This window comes from Silurus meridionalis, chromosome 21, assembly GCF_014805685.1.
Source record: "Silurus meridionalis isolate SWU-2019-XX chromosome 21, ASM1480568v1, whole genome shotgun sequence".
NCBI lineage: Eukaryota > Metazoa > Chordata > Actinopteri > Siluriformes > Siluridae > Silurus > Silurus meridionalis.
This window is the reverse complement of record NC_060904.1, coordinates 13,977,331-13,989,429: the sequence shown is the minus strand read 5'-3', so window position 1 is coordinate 13,989,429 and position 12,099 is coordinate 13,977,331. Positions and strand designations below refer to the sequence as shown.

Sequence of the window (12,099 nt, the reverse complement as noted above, 5' to 3'; positions counted from 1 at the left end):
AAAATCATTCATTCGTATAATGCTCTAAAAATCACTTTTCATAAAGCAATAATTAAATTAAATAATTAAAGATTGCATTTTTATATACTCAATTTAAAACTGATATAATAATATACGGTAATCTATAGTATTACTGACTATATAAATTTACTGTATGTCCATAGCTTTTATATTCAATAAAGATACTGTTCTCTTAGTCTAAACAATATAAATATATAATTTCGGTCCAAAATCACAGATGTTCTGTGGGCACAATAACTTCCGTTATATAAACACAAATTATACTATGCAGATATTGTCAATTTAGGTTTGTTGCATAATACTGTTTTAATTTCTACACCATTCTGGAAGATTTCAGACATAAAGATAAAGATTTTCAATATACAGTAGCTGTGATACAAGTTTTCTGAATGGCCAAAACGTTTGATTTAAACATTAGAGGGAATTCTCGGTTAGAAATCCTAAAACATATTTTTAACTAAGCCAATGGTTGTGTGAACAAGATCACCAACTGAACAACCTTGGTTTTAACCGTCCATCTTTCCTGTTTTAACTTACTATCACTTGGGATTTCAACATCAACATTTTCATGTTTGCCAAACTCCTAAATCTGTGAAACTTAATCGTGAAACTGAGATAAGCAGGTAAAACCTTGCCAGGGTTGGGACCGGATTTCCATACAATAAAACCAGAGCATTTGAGCCACTGAGCCTTTTTATCACCACACTACTGTTTTCTGCTTCTTCTATATTATTATAATTGTTATGTCTGGTTGGTTTACTGGTATGTTTCTGTGTGGATTTGCAGTTCCTTCTATTTGAATCTATATTCAATACATATTTCATTCAGATATCCCTGAATGTCAGTAATTCTCAATCTCCAAAGTATATAATGTAAACCGAAAAGAAAATATTTCTTCGGTTTCCACAACAAGAACCGGTGTGTTTGTTCTTTCTTCTTTTCCAACAGATTAGACACTAGCTAGTGTAGGAAAAAGGCATTAGTACCAAATTACAGTAGTCCATAAATTTCTCATTTTATATACCCTCTGGCTTGATTTGAAAAACATGGCTTGTTCTCGTTTAAACAGAAATGGTTTAAAAAGAACTAGGCTCCTGCTTGACCTTCCCTTATCATCAGGAGATGCTGCAGGCTCAGCTCTTTGCTGACTGCACCACCAGATCCAATTCAAACCACGCTGTCAATTGGGCTGATGACACCACAGCAGTCAGCCAGTCTGTCTGAATGTTGAAAAAAAGTTTGTTCACTTCTAGATGTCCAGCTCTGATCTACTCCATTCATAAACGGCTCTACATTTGAGAATGCAATGAGCATCAAGCTGCTCAGCGTTCCCATCAAGGAAGATCTTGGTTTGACAACCAACAAAGCTCCTTGGCCAAGAGTCTTCACCAGTCTGAAAAACTTCCGATGACTTTATTCTCTTAGATTTTTTTTTTTGGTGTTAATAAAACCCCGTCATAAAGTATAAGGCTGTGATGACAGTTAAAGATTTACTTGACACAACTTGATGAGAACCTTTGAGTCTATCTTGCCCCCACAATCCCAGTGACATTAGTTAATCAGAGGCTTATGTATGTAAAAGGGGGCTGTTAGTGTTGTTAGAGGTCGGCTGGTTTCACATGGCTGGCAGCACATGGAAGAATTTGCAGGTAACCCATTTAGAATAGTTTATTTTAACCGATGAAGACTAAAATATACTGACGGCTGGTAAACACAAGCACACAAAATTCGCAATGTTATCTGAGAAGCAAAACAGTGGGAGTGGAGTCAGTAAGAGCTGATCCAGATATTAATTACAATACATTGTTACTCCTGCGCAGACACGCTTGTTGCGATTAATTATTGAGCGCACTTCTTAAGACTTAGAGGAGTCGGGAAGCATATCAATGCCGATGCTGTTTTTGCATGAGGGGTTGAGCAGAGACTGTTGGGTCAATAGTGGAGAAGAGTATTTGGAAAGAGTTGATCAGCTCAGGCTGGGTTCACATTTGGTAGATTGTAACTCAGTGGTTAGGGCTATGGGTTACTGATTAGGAGGTTCAAGCCCTGGTATTGCCATGCTGCCACTCCTGGGCCCTTCAGTAAGGCCCTTAACCTGAGGGGATGGATAGCAAGATAAATAGCTAGATAGACAGATTAACAGCTAGAAAAAGGAATAGAGATTTTTTTGAGGACAAAACATTTAGAAAATCAACATCAAGACTTCTGAAAATGGGCCAGGATTTGAATCTACAAAAAATATTACAAAAATGTTTACATGCAACCATAAGATTTATACTGTAAATGAGGCTGCTTGTTAGCATGCTTTTGTTTCTTCTCCAATGTCATCCTCAGGTCTAAATTAACTAAAGATTTCTTACTCCTTTATATATTTGAATTCAAAAATTGGTTATTTGACCTAAGACATTTGATTAAAACACCCTTTCCAACGTCTGCATGGAAAATCCTGATAACAAAAGCAGTAAATTCGGTGTTCCTGAGCAAGTCATTAAGCAGAAGTGCTGTCCAAACGAGACAGTCAAAAGAGACAGAGTCAGCAAAAATGAAAGTAAAGAGCCTACAGCGTTGAGCAACTCTGGACACCGCTGGCTCGACTGCAATCGGAAGAGACAAGGGTATGAATTCATTCTGCTGACTCATTCCACCAAATAATATTTTGCTGACAGAGACAAATGCTTCTCAGGGCAGTGTTCTTCAGCACGACTTAGGTTCAAGAGGCTTAATCTCATCTGGACCTTTGTTGACAATCGAGCAGAAACCATATTCGTGTTGGGAAAATTGGCATACGGAAAAAAATACTAATTCATGAAAAACTTCAGGAATATTTCATTTGTACAGAACATTTTAATCAGGGAAATCTTTTAAAATGGACTACGGGGCATTGGAGGAAAAATAACCTGGTCCATGTTTTTGCATAAATCATGTAAATTTCCTAGCGTAAGAGACAGCATTAGGACACAGTATGAAGAAAGTCGAACACGTTCTACAGATGCTTAATTGGATTGAGGTCAGGGGAATTTGAAAGTGACCATGAACTCTTTGTAATGTTCCATTAAACCATTGGTGTCCAATCTTTCCCACAAAGGGCCGGTGTGGGTGCAGGTTTTCATTCCAACCAATCAAGAGCCACATCTGATAGTCACTGAAAATGAAAATCATTTTGTAGAATTTGCTGTGAACTTGCTTGGTTGGAATGAAAACCTGCACCCACACCAGACCTGTGGAAAAGATTGGATACTCTGTCTTAAACCATTTCTGAACAATTTCTGCTGTGTAGCAGGAGCATAATGCTGCTCAAAGATGATGTTCAGAGCTAGTCATCTGGCTATCACATTTTTGTTAAAGTCACTCAGATCTTTAACTTGTTTCATAACTTATTATTATTACTGTTATTCTATTCATTGACAAAAAAAACACTAGGTGGCGCTAAAAGTGGCAGATTTAAAGACTGTGTGAGACAAGGTGAGAGAGGCATGACTGAGATGGTTTGGTCATGTGCAGAAGAGGGACATGGGTTATATCGGTAAAAGTATGCTAAAGATGAAGCTGCCAGGCAGGACAAAAAGAAGAAGAAGGCTAAGAAGGAGGTTATTGAGGGAAGACATGCAGGTGGTTGGCTTTCCATTCCTCAAAGTTTTTAAGACTGTTAACCCAAATCACAGCCAACTGTACTCCCTGTATAGAACGAAAAAAGCTCAGAAAAAGATATTGCTTATACACATACTGAGGTAGGAATGTGTTCATGAAATTGGCCAACATGCTTGCCTACTCTAAATAAATGCACATTCCCATATAAGTCTACTATATAAGCAGGAAGCAATTAGGATGCAGTGACCCGGGGCAGCTGAGGCTTGGGTGGATGGAGCTTAGCGTGCAAATCCCTCTCTAATCCTGATGCTATGCTCAAGCCATGTTTGCTGTCCTGTAAAAAATGCTGCTCTCGAACAAACTGCACATTTTGACTTCACTAGTTAAGGCTGCTGAGGATGAAAAAAATGGTGAAGCTTATAATCACAGACAGCCTGTGCATGGAATTGCTAAGAGCTACAAAGTTAACATCCATGAATGCATCACTGTTTAAAGCAGGAGAGCCTGAGAAATAAAGGAAGACAGAGAGCCAAACATAACTTGGAAGTGAAGGAACAGAAGGTTTAAAAAAAAGAGTTCAGAAAGTGAAAAAAAACATTTAGCAGCTACAGTGATGTTCTAGAATCCTGCAGAAGTGGTCTTTCATGCATTTTGGTCTATCAATGAATTTCAACAGAAACAGAAACTTTGATGATTTGACGACTGTTTGTGTAGAAGAATTGACTAAAATAACACCTGAGCAATGCGTGCAACCAGTTTCTCCATTCAGGAGGCATCTTGAAGCTGTCATTACCAACAAAGGCTTTTTTATGAACTATTAAACACATCATATTCAATACTTTTTTACTGTGTCATTCCACATTATTCCACATAACTTAATTAAACACATGTATGGATTGATTCCTTGTGTGGATGTGTGGATTGCCACACACACACACACACACACACACACACACACACACACACACACACACACACACACACACACAGTAAGTCAACTAAGGACAATTTAGCATAGCCAACCCTCCCACCTGCTAATATGTGAAAACTGCAGGAAAATAGAGAGCACAGAAGAAACCCATGCAGACCCAGAATCATTAGCTTTATTGCTCATATAAAAAAAATTGATAGAATTTTAGATCGTTATGTATCAGGACACTTTGTGGCTTCACTTAGTAGCTGTCTTTTTACACGCACTAACTCCACCCATAAATCAACATCTGCCTGAGAGGAAAGAGGCATTTTAATTACGGCTTTCTCATAAAGTAAATCGGTTAGACTAATTGTCCACATAAGAGAAGAGATCGGGTTTACAAAGATCAGAGTCTGATTGGGTTTTATTGCTCGCATGAGATTCACTTATGACGTATTTGCCCAGGCGGATGCTCATCTTGCTTAAACAGAGACACTATTAAAAAAATGAATACAAATAAAAGGGGGAAAAAACTAGTGCTAAACAACTCAAGCTTCAGGTCCCAGTAATATCTTTATACCATGCACTTAAACATGTAAACACCTAAATACCTCCTTCTGTCTATTAAAATGCTCTCACTGAATCCTCAGGGCAGAGGTGTTACGATTTCTGTGCACATGCTGTTGCTTTCACATCTGGATTCTCACCAGATTTTTGTCTGTAAATCCGGCAGTTCTTGACGATTTCGCAACCTTGATTTGGTGTATATTGGATCTTGTACTCTTGGAGCATTGTATAAATACTTATAATGTAAAATATTTGAAAATGCTGGATCAGGTACTATTTTTTAAGAACAAAAACAAAACAAATGCAGTCCTTGTGCCTCCTGTGCCTCCTAATTTACATGCAACTAAAATGTATAGCTTTACATTTGTACGCTAGCTCTACCCTATCAGCCTCCGAGATGTGTAAGGCCTCAGGGAAAGCGCTTACACAGCAGGACCAGGTAAAGCATGAGCCAGCACAGCAGTGCACTCAAGGATTAGAGCAGAGCAAGAAAGGCTTTTGTTCTTTAGTCGGTCACACTGATGTGCACAGAAACATTTTACCATTATTATTATTATTATTTTATTTTAATAATGCTTCTGTCATACTGAGGAAAATACAAACGTTTAAATAAATCTGTAGAGATGCAAAAAATCTGGGAATTACCACTACTTAGGGACACTACTTACTGCACTTGATGCGGTTTAAGATACAGTATTGACTTTACTCAGATTGTGTTTTGAATTGGCACTTGAATCTGAGATTAGTCACTGCAGTAGATAAGAGTGCAGCTCTTCCCACAATTCTGCAAAGATTTTCTTAGAAGAAAAGGCTAAATTGCAAAAATTATACATCCAGCAGCTGCATCCAAGAGCTTTACACATACTCTTGCAACTACAAAAGCCAGTGGTGGTCCAGTGGTGAAGGCTGTGGGTTACTCATCATAAGGTCAAGGGATCAAGCCCTGGTATCACCAAGCTGCCACTCTTGGGCCCTTGAGCAAGGCCCTTAACCCTCTGTGGTCCAGGGGCACTATATCATGGCAAACCCTGCACTCTGACCCATTCTATTCTTCTGTAATGTTGTGAGACGTCTTCACATAGCAGCAGCGATGATAAGAAAACGCACTTGAGATACAGTCTAGCGAGGAGAAATTAAACTACATATAAAGGAACGATGCATGGCGACACAAATGCCAACTACTATCCGAATCTCTGGATCTTAGCATCCCTAATACAGCCTCATGGAGGTAATGCGCTGGCGGAAGACGTGCCTGAGCTTTCAGAGTGTTTTGCGAATTCTATGACAGCCATGACAGTTCCTCAACCTCTGCTACATCATACGAGTTCATACTCAACTAAACTTAATTGTAGAAATTATTTTTGTTTGTACCTCTACATTTTAGCTACTACATAAAAATTGATTTTATTTTCCAAAATATAAACAAATTAGTGAATGATTTTAACTACAGCCAACCTGACAAGGCAGTTACTAAGGATGAATGAATGAATATTCTGCGTGCACTGCATCTTGGGTCGTGGGCTGGAATAGCCCTAGAAATTTGTACTGGACATCTCAGACATGTAAAGTCTGGATAGACGGTATATGGGAGAAACATGGTACTATGAAAAAGAGAAAGGATTCTGGGCTTTTTTTTTTTTGGTTCTCATTAAACCAGTAAGGAACATATTTGTTTTTCTAATTTGGTGTTTCGTTATCCAGTTGTGAGGTTGTATAGCTAGAAAACTTGTGACTAATTGGAAGTGTCTAAGTCTTCCTGTATTTATGTATTTCAAACTTGATTATATCAGTCAGGAGTGAGTCATCCGGGCCATCTGCTAGCCTGAGTGTACATTTATTTTTCTTGTTGTATTTAGTGTGCCAACAATATCCAGCTATCCTAATGATGTTGAAGAGTAAAATGCACAAATTAGGAAATACAAATACACAGAAAACAGATCTGTGAATTTTAACCCTTATATTATCAGATGCCTAATATAAGGAAATGGAAACATAAACATCTTGCATTGCATAGTTATGTAATGGCATGTTTTACATTATATTTTACACCGAATTAGGAAACAAATAAATGCATTCCAGGTTCAAGAACAACAGGAATCTTTTTCAACTTTTACCAATCATCAAATTTTTCGCTTTCTTTTGTGCCGGAACTTGGGGCATAATGGTATTTGACATATCTGAGATATCTGACAAAGTGCTAAATAGAAAAACACTATATTTGGCGATTGTTGCATTTACAGTACAACAATCATTAATTTATCTTTAGCCTTGATAAACTTGATAAACCTTCAATAAACTTGAATTTACTGTGTTGTTTTTGTTCATTTTGCTGGCTTGGGGGTTTCAAGTTAGCGGTGTATTATGTGTTAGCGGCAGAGCAGCCCCTTTAAAAAGGTAGCGGTTGGAGGTAAGACGTGACCGAGGCATCACGACATGCATCAGGAGTGAGTCATAGATGGATGTGGCAGAGAGAATACGGTAATTTTCCAAAATAAAACATTGTTCAGAATCAGATAATAAATAAAACGGAAATAATATAAGTTATGTATTCTTTCTGTACAGCCTGGTACCAATTGATCCATGGACCGGTGCAGTTCCGTGGCCCGGGGGTTGGAGACCACTGGCTTAAACAATAAAAAAACATTTTGCTGTGCCGTCCATTTATCACAGGGTGGTTCTGTCACATTTCTGTGAACATTTTTATTCGAATTATTAATAATGAAATAAATATAAAAGAGGCGAAATTAATACCTTCAACGCAACACACATTTATTCACGACGTCCTTTCTTTACTCAGATATGAAAAAAAAATTAACTCCACTGAGAAATAATTTTCCGATGCACAAAGTTTCAAATCATGCACCACAATCCGCCAAGATGCACACATCCGACAATTAAAACCGTCCGTGTGGAAACACAACAAAAGTTCAATTTGGTTTCCTGATGTTCGACGTAATTTAATAACATATAAATACTAATTAATACGTAATAAATGAATAATAAGTAAGTTAACTAGTGACAATCATGCGATCAATCGGGATTAAATATTATATATATATATATATATATATATATATATATATATATATATATATATATATATATATATATATATATATACAGTACAGACCAACAGTTTGGACACACCTTCTCATTCAAAGAGTTTTCTTTATTTTCATGACTATGAAAATTGTAGATTCACACTGAAGGCATCAAAACTATGAATTAACACGTGGAATTATATACATAACAAAAAGTGTGAAACAACTGAAAATGTCATATTCTAGGTTCTTCAAAGTAGCCACCTTTTGCTTTGATTACTGCTTTGCACACTCTTGGCATTCTCTTGATGAGCTTCAAGAGGTAGTCACCTGAAATGGTCTTCCAACAGTCTTGAAGGAGTTCCCGAGAGATGCTTGGCACTTGTTGGCCCTTTGCCTTCACTCTGCGGTCCAGCTCACCCTAAACCATCTCGATTGGGTTCAGGTCCGGTGACTGTGGAGGCCAGGTCATCTGGCGCAGCACCCCATCACTCTCCTTCTTGGTCAAATAGCCCTTGATGCCTTCAGTGTGACTCTACAATTTTCATAGTCATGAAAATAAAGAAAACTCTTTGAATGAGAAGGTGTGTCCAAACTTTTGGTCTGTACTATATATATATATATATATATATATATATATATATATATATATATATATATATATATATATATATATATATACATACATACACAATATTTCCAAAAGTATTGTGTCACCTGGTCATGTATGGTATGTGATTTTTGAGCATTGCATTTCACATTTAGTGCCAATTTGCTCTTATAAATCCCTCCACTCTTCTGGGAAGATGTTCCACTAGATTTTGGAGTGTACTTATGGATATTTGTGTTCATCAGCCACAAGCATATTACAAAAGGCAGGTACTGATGAAGGTGAGGAGACCTGGGGTGCAGTCAGTGTTCCAATTCATCCCAAAGGTGTTTAGTAGTGATGATATCAGAGCTCTATAGCAGGCCACTCAAGATCTTCCTCTCCAAAGCATGTAAACCAGATCTTAATGGAGCTCACTTTGTGCCCAGGGGTATCACTATGCTGGAACAGGTTTGGGTTTCCAAGTTCAAGTGAATGCTAAATTTTATTTTTGAACATCTAAAGATGTCCGATAAAATTGTGTGCCTCCAGCTTTGCGGTCATGGGTTGGAGAAGAACCACATATGGCAGGAAAGGTCAGGTGAATCAATACATTTCGAAAATATATTGAATATACATACAGGGATGGGCAGCATTTATGATATGTATTTCAAATATAAAAATTTTGTTTTATAATTTTTTTTTTTGTAATTTGTATTTTGCATACCATTGCATGAATGAACTACCTGACACATAATATATAATATTCAAAATTAACCATTAAATTAATAATTAGTTAGAAACTAGTTGCTATGAATGCAGGTGCCATCAGTCAGCTTCTTATGAATGACGTGTTTGTCATTGTGTCAGTGTTGCTGATGTAACGCAGCCCTTCGTTACCAAACACCAAGTAAATAAATTAGGATACAATTATGAGTCATTCACAAACTGTTCAACATTAAACTGTTGGTTACATTAAAACTAACCTTCAGCCGGAATATCACAGGAATATTGTATGTGAATATTTGATCTGTAAACTGGTTGCATATGTCAGATTAATTGCATGACTATAAGTTTACGAGGGAATTTCATGCTGCTTTGTAAAAGTATTTTTTTAGTAATTTACAAAATAGAAAAAATACATTTGTTTGTTTTGATATATGGTGCGGCTGCCATATTTTGTAGTTTATTTTGATACCCTACAAGGTATTTAATTTAACTATATTTTATTTTAAGAATGTTATGTATCCTCATAAAAAGTCTTAATCAACAATATTTATATTATATTTGTTTGTACCGGTCCAATAAAGTGTCTATAGAAAAGGAAAAAAGCCACATCCATCCTGACCAGGCAGTTACTAAGGATCAATGAATAAATTTTGTAACTACATCTCAAATATATCAAATATGATTACACCCCAAGGTCAGGAGCAAGTCCAACAGAAGGTGAAATACCAGATGATTGACAGGAGTTTCAGCCAATCAGGGGGGTGCATAATGCGTAAAAACGTAAAAAACAAAACAAAAGGCACTTTTGATTTGGACCTGTGTTGTTCTTATAATTGTAATGCATTTATTTGCAAATAAATGTGACTTTTCTAATTTAAAGTAACGTAAAGTTACAGCAACTTTGTATTACATGAACATGGATAATAATAGTATATTATTTTATATTATGCATCTGATTATACAGACAGACAGACAGACAGACAGACAGACAGACAGATAGATAGATAGATAGATAGGTAAATAGGTGACTCTATTTCTCTTTTCATTTTCCAAGTAAACCTGAACCCACTGTCCTGAAGACTTTCCCTGTTTTCCATTCTACAGGATAGATAGATAGATAGATAGATAGATAGATAGATAGATAGATAGATAGATAGATAGATAGATAGATAGATAGATAGATAGATAGATAGAATGCAGAAACAAAGTTGAGCATGATGATGAGTTAAGATGATGAAACCGAGCTGTGTGTTATTCCACCTGCGCGTCATTCAGGTGCACCGCGCGCGAGCCTGATCCGGTCCCGTCCCACGGTGTCAGTGCTCCCGAGTTTCTGCAGCAGAACTTCCTCTGTCCGAGCTCACCATCGCTCCCAGCAACACAACATATAAGAAGAAAAAGAGGAAAACGCAAAAAAAAAAAAACACCCCAGAAAAAAGCAAATGCAACTACTTACTGCAGGTTCACTCCATTGCCGAGAAAACGCTCGCGACCCGCCGCTGGTAACTCTGCACGAGCCGCAGCTTCCCAGGACGCGCGCGACGAGCACAGTAATTTGACCTTCTCAGTATAGATAGACTGTACCATCTCTGTAGTGATAAAAGGGGGAGGCTTGGAATATACCAGCTTAACTGATACTGAAATATGTTGACTTTGTTTTTCTTCGTATTTCTGTTCATTTTTATACATTTCTAACCAGATTCTTATAAGTTTACAAATATAAATGGTTTATTAAAATGACAGTTTTTTCTTACAATAAAAATAAGGATATACATCCTGAACTCGTATGCATGCTTGTAATATATATGTTGTAATATCTATAATTCCACAATGAGCTGGTTATTATCAGGGACACAGTAATATTGTTTGGGTTTCGGGTTTGCATGAAGTGCTGCAATGTGTTACTTTGGACACAACGGGGCAGTAGTGAGCACAGGTGTTCAGAACACACAGGTGAGAACCCTAGATTTTTGTCAGCAAAAACAAAAAAAATAATTATTTCAAATGTGGAAATAATTATTAGAAGAAACTGAATGTAAGATAGTGTAGAAATTCTTGTATGATGTGGCGGGCTATTTTCTGTAAATATATTTTTTAATTACTTTTAATAAATTTTTATTCTTAGACACGCTTATCCGGACACCCTTATCCAGACACTCTTGTCCAGACACCTTTATTCAAACACTCTTATCCAGAACCCTTATTCGGACACCCTTATCCAGACTCCCTTGTTCAGACATCTTTATCCGGACACCTTTATCCAGACACATTTATCCAGACACCTTTGTTCAGACACCTTTTTCCAGACCTCCTAATGCAGACACCATTATCCGAACACTTTCATTCACACACCCTTATCTGGATGCCATTATCCAGACACTCTAATGTAGACACCCTTATGCGAACACCCTTCAATTGCCCTTAGTTGCCCTTATCCAGAAACTCTTATTCGGACACCCTTATGCAGACAAATCTCCGCATTCAAACATCTTGTGGAACATCTTTCCAGAAGACTGGAGGTTATAATAACAGCAAATGGATACAAAAATAATGTTATTCAGTTTGATGTGTTTCCCCTATGCCTTGTCTGATGTATTTATGTTGCATACATTTGAAACTTTTAGCCCTATTGACCTCTGCTTGACAGAAAA

At 37.1% G+C, this 12,099-nt stretch overlaps 1 protein-coding gene across 7 annotated transcripts in view; it reads right to left on the bottom strand.

Moving 5' to 3' along the window:
* Nucleotides 1–11,042, bottom strand: part of oxr1a (oxidation resistance 1a) — a 176,390-nt gene extending 165,348 nt beyond the window's left edge. For 5 of the 7 annotated variants that reach the window (XM_046834018.1, XM_046834017.1, XM_046834015.1 and 2 more), the window contains exon 1: nt 10,905–11,042. The gene's annotated coding sequence lies outside the window, so the exon portion shown is untranslated. The remainder of the gene's footprint in view (nt 1–10,904) is intronic. The other 2 variants (XM_046834012.1, XM_046834016.1) reach the window with 1 other exon arrangement.
* Between the last annotated feature and the right edge of the window lie 1,057 nt (nt 11,043–12,099).